At 36.5% G+C, this 12,654-nt stretch overlaps 1 protein-coding gene across 21 annotated transcripts in view; it reads left to right on the forward strand.

Annotated features, from left to right (window-relative positions):
- BNC2 (basonuclin zinc finger protein 2) overlaps positions 1-12,654 on the forward strand; it is a 451,443-nt gene that overhangs the window by 275,114 nt on the left and 163,675 nt on the right. The window lies entirely within an intron of this gene.

Consider the following 12,654-nt stretch of genomic DNA (forward strand, 5'->3'; position numbering starts at 1 on the left):
CAAATGTCTCCATAGATCCACAAACAAATAGTGTAAAGAGGTAAAAATAAAATACATATTTTCATTTTGCATTGTTGCTATCTTAGAAATCGGGTTTTGCAATTTACCTAGTGTGTGTAGATATCTGGAGGGAAGAGAGAGAAAAATATGAATGTATATGTGTATGTATTTTAGTTGTTTGTATTTGTACATTCACGTACCTATAGGAAAACATAAAAAGCCCCTTGGATATTTCATACTGTATATTAGCTTTCCTTCAGAAAATATATTTTTCCCCTTAAATAGGTTGATCTCCCCTGCCCCAAGATGTTTAATTTTTATTTCTTCCTCTACACTGTTCTTTAAAACATGAATTTTTAGCTGATAAACCTTAAAGTCCTTCAGAGCCATTACTTTCTTTTGGCTAATTTGTAGAAAGGCACCATATGAAAATTGGATTTTTGATCTGATGGAGTGATTCTTGAGTTCTTATGAACCATTTATAGTCTATCAAGTAAATCCTTCTTAGTTCACGGATTATTGACCCAATGGACCATATTAGCTGCTTCGAAGCTGTTATAGCCCATTATGTTGATTCAGCTGACACACATGTGAACCCAGTCCACATGCCCAAGATGACATTAACGTTGTTCTAGAAGACTTTTTTTTCTCCACAAGGCTTTCTATTTATTTCTTAATTTTCAAGAGTTAGCTCAAAGTTCCTGACAACCATTACATAGGTCTCTTGCTTTGCTCAGTGATGTTGAAGCATTTGTTATTAGCTAGATAGTCTGTTTTTTCCTGTCTTTCTCTTTATGTCTGTTTTTAAAAACCATCTAATCTTTAAAAGAAAAAAGAGAATAATTTTTTTTCAGCATACCAGCATACATTTTACCTTCAGATTCATATAGATTTCATAGAAATTTGTGGGATTTCTCTGAGCATATGAATTTAGCCCTTTGAATTTGAGAAAACCACCTTTTAGAAGAAATGGTAACATTGTATTTGTGTTTTTAAAAAATGTATTACCTGAGAGGTTTCACTTGAAAAATTCCAGTGACTCCAGCCACTGGTAAAATCAAGATGTGCCTTCATTGATTTATATGAAGCGCTAATGAAGCCAGTCCAGGTCTCAGCACAGACCCCTGGGGAATCTATGACCTAACATAAATAACGTATAAGGGGGCACATAGACTGTTCATCATATCACTATTATTATTTGTAACAGGTATGATTCCTGTGCTGATACCTGCTTTTAGGTGAAGAAACATATTCTTTTATAATCAGAGATAATTATGATACACAGTTAGGTGTACAATAGAAGGTATTAAAATGTTTGTTGAGATGTGTCGCTGATGGACAGTCCCAAGACGGGTATAAGTAAAATGCTGTAGAATAAACCAAGTGTTCCTGGGAATATCTTGTCTCACTGTTTTCAGATTTTGACATTTCTTAATATAACCATATAAAGACTATAAAATACTGTGCTGGGTCACTTTCTTTATTTAAAAGTGTACCACTTTTTGGCAGAAAATCCTAGTATATATGGTTAACTGCTTACTTAGCAGTTTCTCTCACTTTTCAAGTTGCTTAAACCTTTACCCATCCCTCTCCCCTTTTGTGTAGTTTTGTTCACATCTCCCATTTGGTTATAAGCTCCTATTGGAACTGAAAACATATCTGAGGAAATCTCATTGAGGAGGAGGGGAACAAGGGGGATTATCAGGCTCCTTTCCTCCCATGCCCAGGCTGAGTAGAAAGAGCCCTGGATTAGTAGCTGTGGCCATTTAGGGACATCTCAGAGCCTCATTTTCTGCTGTTTGAAAAAATCTCTAATTTTAGGGATTTTGATGATTAAATACAAGAATGTATTTGAAGTATTATGCAAGCTTCATAGCACTGTACAAACATGGGATATTATTAGTCTTACAGTCTGTCTCAATTGGCCTGGGTAATCAGTTGTCATCTGAAATGTTAAATTCTAAAACGTAACAACTTTTCTCCCCTGTTGCTTTACTGGGGTAAATTTTATCACAAACCTAGAGGAGTAAATTTAGTTAAAAGGTCACCTACCTATGCTCTTGCTTAGGAAATGGATTGATTACAGTGCTTTGGCATTTGAAATAAGGTGGGTAGCTCCTTTTATAAAGAGGGTAAAGATTTAGAGGAACTCCTTTCTTTAGGGAGCCCTTCACATTCTATCTGGGAAGGGAAAGATACTGACTTAGGATGAGGTGTTATATTTGGCACAACTTGGGACAACTTTTGTGTTACTTCTGTACGTCTTTGCTTGGTCACCAAAGTGTGGGATAATCATGCAAATCGATCGTTCTTTCTAGGATTGGAGGTGCTTTTGAAACATACCAGAATTTAAGCTTCATCTTGTCTTGCCTCTTGCTTAATGAGGAATAGTTTCTTTGTAAAGTGCTTAAAGGTTTATAAGTCTTTTTGCATCTCATTATAAATCCTGTCCTTATTAATGTCTTCTCTATCATATTATATTAGTAATTGTTTTCATGAATGCCACAGAGAAATGTAATCACATTACCATCTTTCAAATTGCATTAGTGAAAATGAATAAAATATATATCAATGGAATACAAAATTGCTGATTCAACATTAAGATGATATGAGATTATTATTACTTAGCATCATCAGATATGAGAAGTGCTTTGCCTCCTTCTATAAAGTTAGGTGTTCTGGTAAATATAGACTGAGTTAAAATGTGTGTTTTTCTTTTTTTAATGGCGAGCTAACCCCTTATTTTCAATTAGGTGATAGGTCTGTTCATGGAAGGACTATTTAGTTTCTATTTATGTTATTACAGCTGCCTAAGTAGCCTGTAAAATTTGTAAGTATACAGGCAATAAATGGAGTATCTTAATTGTTAAATGTTAGGTAAGAAAATAAAATGTTTTTGCCTAAATTGAAATGCCTTTTCATTTCATGTTTCTTTAATATTACTAATTGCCTAACAAAATCGCATGTATTATCATAGGCCTAATTTAATTGAAACACACACACACACACGCACTCCAAAGCTTGCGTATGCTTTGATGCCATAGAAGCATGGGTATTTTCCTTATATAATTGGCTATATCCCGCTGTTGATTTTTACTCTGAACTTCTAAATTATTTAAATAGGGACTTTCTTATATCGATTGATAGTAGGTTGTGATAGTAGGTAATGACTATGGATGCTTATTGGATCTCTGTCTGGGAAAATTTATATGCCTGTGTGTGTCCCTTTCTCCCTGTTTGTATTTATATATTCACACAGTTGTAGAAACATTTACACTCATATATAAACATATGCCCAGAAGTTTCTGGTTTTCCCTCTTTGCCTATTCCCCCTAAGCCAAATTTGTATCTTGACTTTTGCTGAAATAATTTTTTTCATCACAGTAAATTGAGGATTTTTTTTTTTTTGGTGGTATACATGACAATTCAGCATTGTCAATTTTTAACAAATTATCTTAGAATTTTTTTAATACTTTGATATTAATATTGCTGAGCATCATAACTGAGAAGTTTTGTTTTTGTTTTTGCTTTTGCTTTTTTGCCCCGCAAATATTTGAAAGATGTACTGGATTTTTCCGGATAGAAAAATGGCAGTGGATTTTTAAATGGATATATTAGGTTTTAATATTTTCAAAGTAGAAAGGATTTTCAAATATAAGCAACAATAAAATTTCTTTGTTCACCGTCCATGTATTAACTCACTTAGCATTTGTGTATTGGAGACCTACTGGGCAAAAGATGTGCTGCATTATGTCTCCTGGGGAATGATATCTTATGGGATTAAATGGTTTTAACACCACTAAAAGAAAGTAGGTGGGGCAGTGGGATTCCTCCCACCCTTTCCCTGTTTTAAACAGCTTGATTGAGACATGTTTCACTTACCATACATTCCACCCATTTAAAATACTCACTGTATTTTACTATATTTATGGTTAGGTTCAGTTATCACTGAACATTTTTATCACCTCAAAAAGAAACTCCATGCCCTTTAGCTGTCACCCTAAGCCTCATCCCCCACAAGGCAGCCACTAATCTACTTTTCATCGTTACGTATTTCCCTCTTCTGAACATTTCATCTGAATGGAATAATAATATTTGGTCTTTTATGACTGGCTCCTGCAACTCAGCTTAGTGTTTTTCATGTTCATTCATGTTGTAGTATGTATCCGTGGTTCATTCCTTTTTATGGCCAAACAAAATTTCATTATATTAATATACTGAATTTTGTTTATCCGTTTGTCAGTGGATGGAGGGATAGCGTTTTATAAAATGAGGTTTTAAATCTCCTGATTTTTAACATCAGTTGATGTTCAAAGGTCAACTTTTCCCAGTGAATCTCTTTCGATTATTTTGGATGTGTTTATTGTGAAGATGATGTATTTCTTTGGTTCATAACATTTTTCTCGAGGTTTTTTTTGGGGGGAGGGGAGGGGTGGTTAACCATCTTTAAATTGCCCAGCTTTTTGTCTTTTACCATGTTGCCCGCAGTTTAAACCAATGGCACCTGGCCTTTTAGTGAGTCCAGCAAACCCAGGCTCTTGCGAATCTCCTATCTCAGTTATAAGATCTAATGTTTTCTCGTTGAGAAGACACCAAGAAATTTCAGAACACATTAAGTACAACAAAATAATCATTTTTTACCAGCTTGCTATTTCTTCATATGACATTAAAAACAATTAGACAAATGTAAGGACCTTTCTTTGAATTGTTAATTAATTTTTAATTTTCTGGTTACCACCAAATAAGAGACATACTTTTAGGTATAATTTTCCATCATATGAATGTTTGAGTAGATTTTTTTAAGGAGACAGAATAACTTCATTGTTTCTCATTTGCTGCTGTTACTATTACATTAGGAGTAGTGACATTTGCACTATGGTTTAACATGCTTGTGGACCCTTAACATTTATAATCAGTTTTATAATCACTGGTAATCATAGCATGTAAATTCTGTGTGCATTGTTCATTCAGACTTAGATTTATATATTTCTTTGTATAAATGGAGAAAACATACCCACCTTACTAAAACTATAGATTTATATTAATACTCTCATGGTCAGAATTAGATAGACTTTTTAGGTTGTTAATAAAGCTTTTTTGTGGGATGTTTAAAACCGTAGATCTTTTGACCCATATTCTGTATCTTTCTACTCACCTCTTCTTTGTCTCCTTTTGATACTTGGTTGCAAAACTCTTCAGTACAACAGGTGGATATTCTTTTACATTCATCATAGATGAGTTTTGTAATCAAGTACAAGTGAAATTGATATGTAGTCATGTAGTTCATGCTGGTCTTAAGTAAGCTTAGTAGTTGTCCACCGTGCAAGAAAAAATGCAGAATTGTTTCGCTCAAGCTGTATAGTGATGTGGCCACTTAGGAAGCTGATTTCTTCTCCCAAGGCAGTATTATATAAATTCTGAAAATTATACAGGGAGATATTTGCTGACTTAATCACCATTACTATCATGTGAGTTTTTTAGTCTTTGTGGCAATGTTTGAAGTACTGTCTTAGCATATCATACACAACCTATATAAAAGTGCTTGTTTCATCTTTTTGGTCATGTTTATAAGATCACTCTCTGCATCCACAATGCTAGCAAGCCATTAGTTTGTTTATTGCAGTGTATTCTATGGCAATCCTGGAATAATTAGCTTTCAGATTCATTACAGATAATTTGCTATTCCAGATTTTCGTCCACTAGGATAGACGTCCTTTGTGTGTGTGTGTGAGATGAAGGTCTCACTCTTCCATCCAGGCTGGGAGTGCAGTGGTATGATCATGGCTTACTGCATCCTTGACCTCTGAGGCTCAAGCCATCTTCCCGCCTAAGCCTCCCGTGTAGCTAGAACCACAGGTGCATGCCACCACGCCCGGCTAATTTTTCATATTTTTATAGAGACGAGGTTTCGCCATGTTGTCCAGGCTGGTCTTTGGCTCAAGCTATTTGCTCTCCTCGGCCTCCCAAATTGCTGAGATTACAGGCATGAGCCACTATTCCCTGCTAGGATAGAAATGTCTTTGAAGAACAAATTTTCTTTTTTTAAGCCAGGCACAGTGGCTCATGCCTGTAATCCTAGCACTTTGGGAGGCCAAGGCAGGTGGATCCCATGAGGTCAAGAATTCAAGAACAGCCTGGCCAACATGGTGAAACCCTGTCTCTACTAAAAATACCAAAATTAGCCAGCCATGATGGTGGGCGCCTGAAATCCCAGCTACTTGGGAGGCTGAGGCAGGAGAATCTCTTGAACCTGGGAGGCGGAGGTTGCAGCGAGCCAAGATTGTGCCATTGCACTCTAGCCTGGGCAACAAGAGCAAAACTCTGTCTCAAAAAGAAAAATTAAAAAAAAAATTTCTTATTTTCCCCCCATTAGAGCCTTTTATTAATTATTGTGATGCATTTTCTTTTACCACTGTACATGCTGGCTAATTTTTATATTTTTTGTAGAGACCGGGTTTTGCTATGTTGCCCAGGCTGGTCTCGAACTCCTGGGCTCAAGCCATCCTCCTGCCTCAGCCTCCCAAAGTCCTGGGATTACAGGTTTAAGCCACCACACCTGAGTGGCTGCTTATGTTAATGACTAGCTTTTTCTATAATTTAATATTAATATAGGTCATGTACTTAACTATTAAGCATTTTAAAATATTTTAAAATTTCATAATTCATATTGTAAATCTTGCTATACTCTCCAGAAATTAACAAGGGGAAAGAAGAGTTAAAAAGGTTTTTAGGGTCAGGCACCGTGGCTTATGCCTGTAATTCCAGCACTTTGAGAGGCCGAGGCGGGTGGATCACAAAGTCAGGAGTTTGAGACCAGCCTGACCAACATGGTGAAACCCTGTCTCTACTAAAAATATAAAAAATTAGCCCGGTGTGGTGGTGCGTGCATGTAATCCCAGCTACTCAGGAGGCTGAGGTGGGAGAATCACTTGAACCCTGGAGGCGGAGGTTGCAGTGAGCTGAGATTGCACCACTGTACTCCAGCCTGGGTGACAGAGTGAGATTCCGTCTCAAAAAAAAAAAAAAAAAAAAAATGGCTTTTAGGCCAGGTGCGATGACTCACATCTGTAATCCCAGCACTTTGGGAGGCTGAGGCGGGCAAATCGCTTGAGCTTAGGAGTTTGAGACCAGTCTGGGCAACATGGTGAGACCCTGTCTCTACTGAAAATACAAAAATTAGCCAGAAGTGGTGGTGTGCACCTGTAGTCCCAGCTACTTGGGAGGCTGAGGTGGGAGGATTGTTTGAGCCCAAGAGGCAGAGGTTGCAGTGAGCCGAGATTATGCCACTGCACTCCAGCCTGGGTAACAGAGCGAGATCTGTCTCAGAAAAAAACAACAAAAATTTTTTTTTTAGTTATGTATGGGAGATTGGTGAAGGTTAATAAACTCATGAAGGGAGCTCCTTGTGAATAGTTGTTTTTGGTTTTGTGTGTGTGTGGAACACCAAAACCCAGAACCGGAATCAGTTTTTTCCCCTCTCATTATGATTAGTCATTCAGAATATGTGCTTTATGCTTCTATTTGCCCAAAGGCCATATTTTGCCTTTTTAAATTTGCGTCAGATAACTGGGATAAGTGTCCCCAAACAACCGCTAATAGGAGTTTTATCAGTTAGCCTTGTGTGTAGTTCTTTTGTGAAGTACCCTATATATTTACTGAAACAACAATTTGTGCTTTCCTGAGGAATATGATTTGGTCAGAAGATTGGGGTTCAATTCACATAAACTTGCAGAATTGGAACCAACTGTAGAGCTAGAGACCTCAGCTTTAGTGATAACAGAACCTATCCTCTGTATTAGAGCTTTGGAACGCATCCAAAATACTTTCAAATGTACTTTTATTTAATATTCAGATATAAAAGTGTTACTGACCAAACATTGATTAGTTTTTTTAATAAATTATTCTTCTTTGTATATTTTAGATGTACTTTTGCATATGAATATTTATAATTATTTTTATTGTAAGTTTTCTTTAGTTTTCTATAGGTAATGGAAATAAACTGAGTCATAATTGGGAGATTTGTCTTCTTCTCCACTAGATCATTTAAGAGCCGTGTAAAACACAAATGTTTCTGAACCATAATAGTAAAACAGAAATAATAATCTGTGTGCCTACCTTAGAGGACTATAGTATGAATAATATGGTATTATGTATGTCAAAGTGTTCATTTATTTATTAAGACTAAATATGTGTTAAGCAATTTGCAAGGTGTTGGAGTAAAACAATATATTGGGAAGAATCATAAGAGAGAAAACAATCATTTAAATATAATATGTGGAAAGTTTCTTGTGGGCATAAATGGTTGTCATTTATTGAGCTTTTCCTGTTGCCGGATAGGTTAACACTTACTTTATTTTCATTATTTCATTTGTGTGTTTTGCCACTGTTGCAATGTCTTTGTTACTATCATTTTACAGATGAGGAAACGGGCTCAGAGAATCATGTATTTTTAAAGTGCCTTTTGAGCACCTGTTATTTGCCACTATACATTGAAAGCCCAACAGACATGTCTATCCTGCCCTCATGGAACTTAAATTCTAGAGGGGAAAACAGACCCATATCGGATAATCACACCAATAAATATAATATTCACAACCTGTACTAAGCATTATGACAGATCAATTATGATACAGGAGTGTAGTGGGGAATTTGTCTTGAATGGGAGATAGGGCAGCTGCCCTGGGAAATGAGTGGTACTTGAACTCCAAAGAATAAGTAGCAGTTAACAACTTAAGCAGGACTTGGAAGGAGGGAAGCTAGAGAGCACGGTATTGGAGAAGTAGGGATTGAGAATTTGGATAGCAGAGGAGTCAGCTGTCCAACCAAGGAGAATGGACAGCCACTGTTTCTACTCTAGTAGGCAGAATCTGACAGGAGGGTGAAAATAACCTCAGTCAAGCAAATAGCAATCAACTGTGTGGATCTCTTAAGAAGAGAGAATGTTCATGGAGATGGGGAGAGAAGAGAAATATGTAGGTTAATTAGGAGACAGTTTGAATAGTCTAGAAAAAAAGACTGGAATTATGGTAGTAACAGTGAGAATAAAAGACAGGAAAGGAAGGGATACATAATCTTTGGAGGAAGGCAGAATATCAGTGAAAACTCTGCCCTGTAACTTGCTGTGAATGGAATCATAGCTCAGGATTCTTAGCTCAACGTGATGGTGCACGCCTGTAGTCCCAGCTACTGGGGAGGCTAAGGTGGGAGGATTGCTTGAAACTGAAAGGTTGAGGCTGCAGTGAGCCATGATCTCACCACTGTACTCCAGCCTGGGTGACAGAGCTAGACTCTGTCTCTTTGAAAAACAGAAAAAAAAAAAAAAAAGATTCCTAGTCAGTGGAATGGAGAGTTGGTTCTGATTTCTAGATCTGTGACTTTACTAGTTGATTGACTTTAGGTAACTTGGTAAATTATCTCTACCTTAGTTTCCTCTGTGAAATAAAAGTAATAGTAGTAACAACTTTATGCTATTTTCTGAGAACTAAGAATGCTGATGTTTGTAAACTCTCTAGCACAGTGTCTGGAAAATGGAAGATATTCAATACATCTAGCTATTATTATAGCAGGTAATAATTTACTATTGTAAATAAATAAATTAAAATCTTGAGGTTTGGTAGAGGAGGAATAATGCATAGGAGGTAGTCCTCCAATCTGTGTAAGGGTTTCTTTTATGTTCTTAGTTAGGGTCTCTCCTCTAAACTCACTGCCCCCAAAACCCAAACTATCAAGTCCTTGAGCACAGGGACACTGCCATCCACTTCCCACCACTTAAGAGGCAGTGCCTGTCTCCACAGTGACGGTTTTTGCTTAGTGATGATATTTGAAGCTGTAGGAGGGCATGAAGTTGCCAAATTAAAGAATGAAGAGCTTGGCCATGGGAAACACCTGTATTTATTTACAGTGGAGAGAGAGAGAGAGAGGAGAGAGCAGTTGCTGCCAGAAAAACTAGGATAGTCAGTTTCTACAGCCCAGGAATGAAGGAGAGTTAGTGCAGCAAGCTGCATCAGAGTCTGGGAGGACAAGGAGACTAGAAAAAAGGACCAGATGGGATGAGAACATTGCCTCTCAGAGAGACAGTTTCAGGCACGTGTGGGGCAGAATCTGGATTGTAGAGTTAAAATGTAGGTGGTGGTGAGGAAGTGGGAGCACTGGTTGCTGGGTGCATGGATTTCTCTTTCAAGAAGTCAATGGTAAAGGTAAGCAGAAGGAATAATTACTTTCAATAAGCTGCAGACTTAAGAAAATGTATGGTTGTTGTTATGGTTGTTCTTGGGGAGTTGGGATATGCTGATCATCTTCACTGCTGCCTCCATTCAGCTCATGTCTGAGAGCCTCCAACCCTCTTCTGGGCACTCGGAACAAGACCAAGCTGTATGTGGTACGTTCTGTGAACGACAAACTTTGAAAATGCAGGTATGAAGAAAAGAGCAGACAGTTTCCAATAACGGAAATTGAGGAAAGAATTACAAGGCACCCTGGCACCCTTGTTAGGCTGGGTCCTGGAGGCCTGCTTTACCCAGACCTGAATACTAATCTCTGCATAGATAGGTGGGAACACTCTGACTGAACTCTCTGCTCCTTTCTGCATACCTGCATTTTCAAAGTGTGTAGTTCACAGAATATAACAGCTTGGTCTTGTCCCGAGTGCCCAGAAGAGGGTTGGAGGCACTCAGACATGAGCTGAATGGAGGCAGCCGCGAACATGCTCCCAAGAATGAAAGCATATTCATTTCGACTCTTCCCAACTGTCTTCTTGTAATGCATGTACATTTTTGAGGCTTAACTGGTTTTGATAGTTTTATGATAATTTATGTTTTTTGCGTGTGGGTGAGTTGGCCAGTGATCACATTGGTTCTATTTTGTTGTGAATAAATAGTATGTCAAAGTTTTATGCTGTTTCAAAAATGTTATTTAGAATAAAACTTCCTTTGAAGCGGCAATAGTCTCTTACTCAAAATATTTATTTAGACCATATTGTTTAAATATATATAATTCCCTTAAGGGAAAATTGTAGTCTATATAAATCTGAATTTAAAACAAATAGACCTTCTGGAATTCATAGATATACAAAATGGATATTCTAGTGCTTAAGTGTTTATATACAAAAGGAGTTGAGGTGTTCCAGTGTTTGTATGTTTAGGTACAAAAAGAATAGAATTCATAAAAAGGAATGATGATCTAAAAAGTTGAATTCCCAAATGTACCAAATGTGTAAAGTTATTTAAGAAGACAAAATATTTGAATTATAAACTTGTTCAGAGTAAGTGAATGAATGATTCAACCAGTAAAAAAAAATAAATACACATAAAAATAAAGCAAGTCCACAGTCTGTTAATTTGTTCTGGTCTTAAATATGGCTGTAATTAAAGTTGATGAAAGCATGCTTTAAAGACAATACAAAATTAGGATATTTTTATAAAATAATTAAATATTATCAAATTAATGATTTAAATATTTGTGTCTTTTATGCTGGAGTTTGTATTAACTGTCCTTGAAATACCATCTCATTTTATTGGCCCTCCCTTTATTTCGGTAAAGCAGAGCTATTTTTTTTAAAGCATTTATGAAAGCTTTTATTATTGCACTTCAAATTATATGAATGTTTTAATGTCAACATAGTTCCCGTATCTGAATTTATAATTAGATAATTTGTAAAGTTCTTGTTTTTAGTGGAAACGCTGTCCTCTAAGCTCTTTTTATTTTGGTCACAGTACAATCAAGTTTTGAGTTCATTAACTAATGAACATGTTATTTAAATAAACTATTTCTGACTTGGGATGTTCTGATATATTTCTCAGTTAACAAATTATTGAAATTTAAGAACTTCTGGAAGAAATGTTTCTCCTTATAGTCTACAAATTAATCAGTTCTATATACAACAAAGTTTACGATCTAGCTACAATTGGACCATATTTGGAAGAGAGATCCTGAAATATCAGGGAGATTATACAATTAAATATTTCCCTAGTGCTAAATCGAAGCACAAATTAAAGATGGGGGTGAAGTATGAATGGAGTCTACAGTGAGGACTCCAACATCTGAAACCAAATAGGGATCCATAGATTTAATGTTAATTAATAGAAGAGAAATATTTTACACTTGCCTGATCTAAAGCATAGGGAATGGTAAAAGCCTGCTCAGTCTTATTCTCTGTGAATGGAATTTGTCCCAGTCATGTTAACAATATCCAAAATACTGCCTGTTACAAATGAGACAGTTTTGATAAAAATCCTAATGGTTCCAGAAATATGAGCATCTGGAGCTGTGTGAGTGAGCATGGCTTTCAGGCACAGAGCTGCAGTTTCAGGTATCCCCATGCCCACCCCTCCACCCCAGAATCAGTAATCATTGATTGCATCTAAATCTGCAGAGAGATCTTTTCCTGGCAGTTCAAGTAGTTACAGTAGATTGTTAATCTGCGAATGATCAGATTAAATCCCTTCTGTCTTCAGAATTTCTATGCAAATTAGAATTAACTGTATGAGATAAATTTATTAACTGTAGTCCGGGAGCGTAGGTCAGCTTTAGCACTATTCTTAAACATAGGTTTTTATTCATAAAAAGTTACACTCCATTTATGCTAATTTTCTATGGATTCGTTTTATAATATTAACTGGTGAGATGGTTTTTTAAAGTGGTTATAAGGAAATGAAA

Source organism: Gorilla gorilla, chromosome 13 (genome assembly GCF_029281585.2).
Source record: "Gorilla gorilla gorilla isolate KB3781 chromosome 13, NHGRI_mGorGor1-v2.1_pri, whole genome shotgun sequence".
NCBI lineage: Eukaryota > Metazoa > Chordata > Mammalia > Primates > Hominidae > Gorilla > Gorilla gorilla.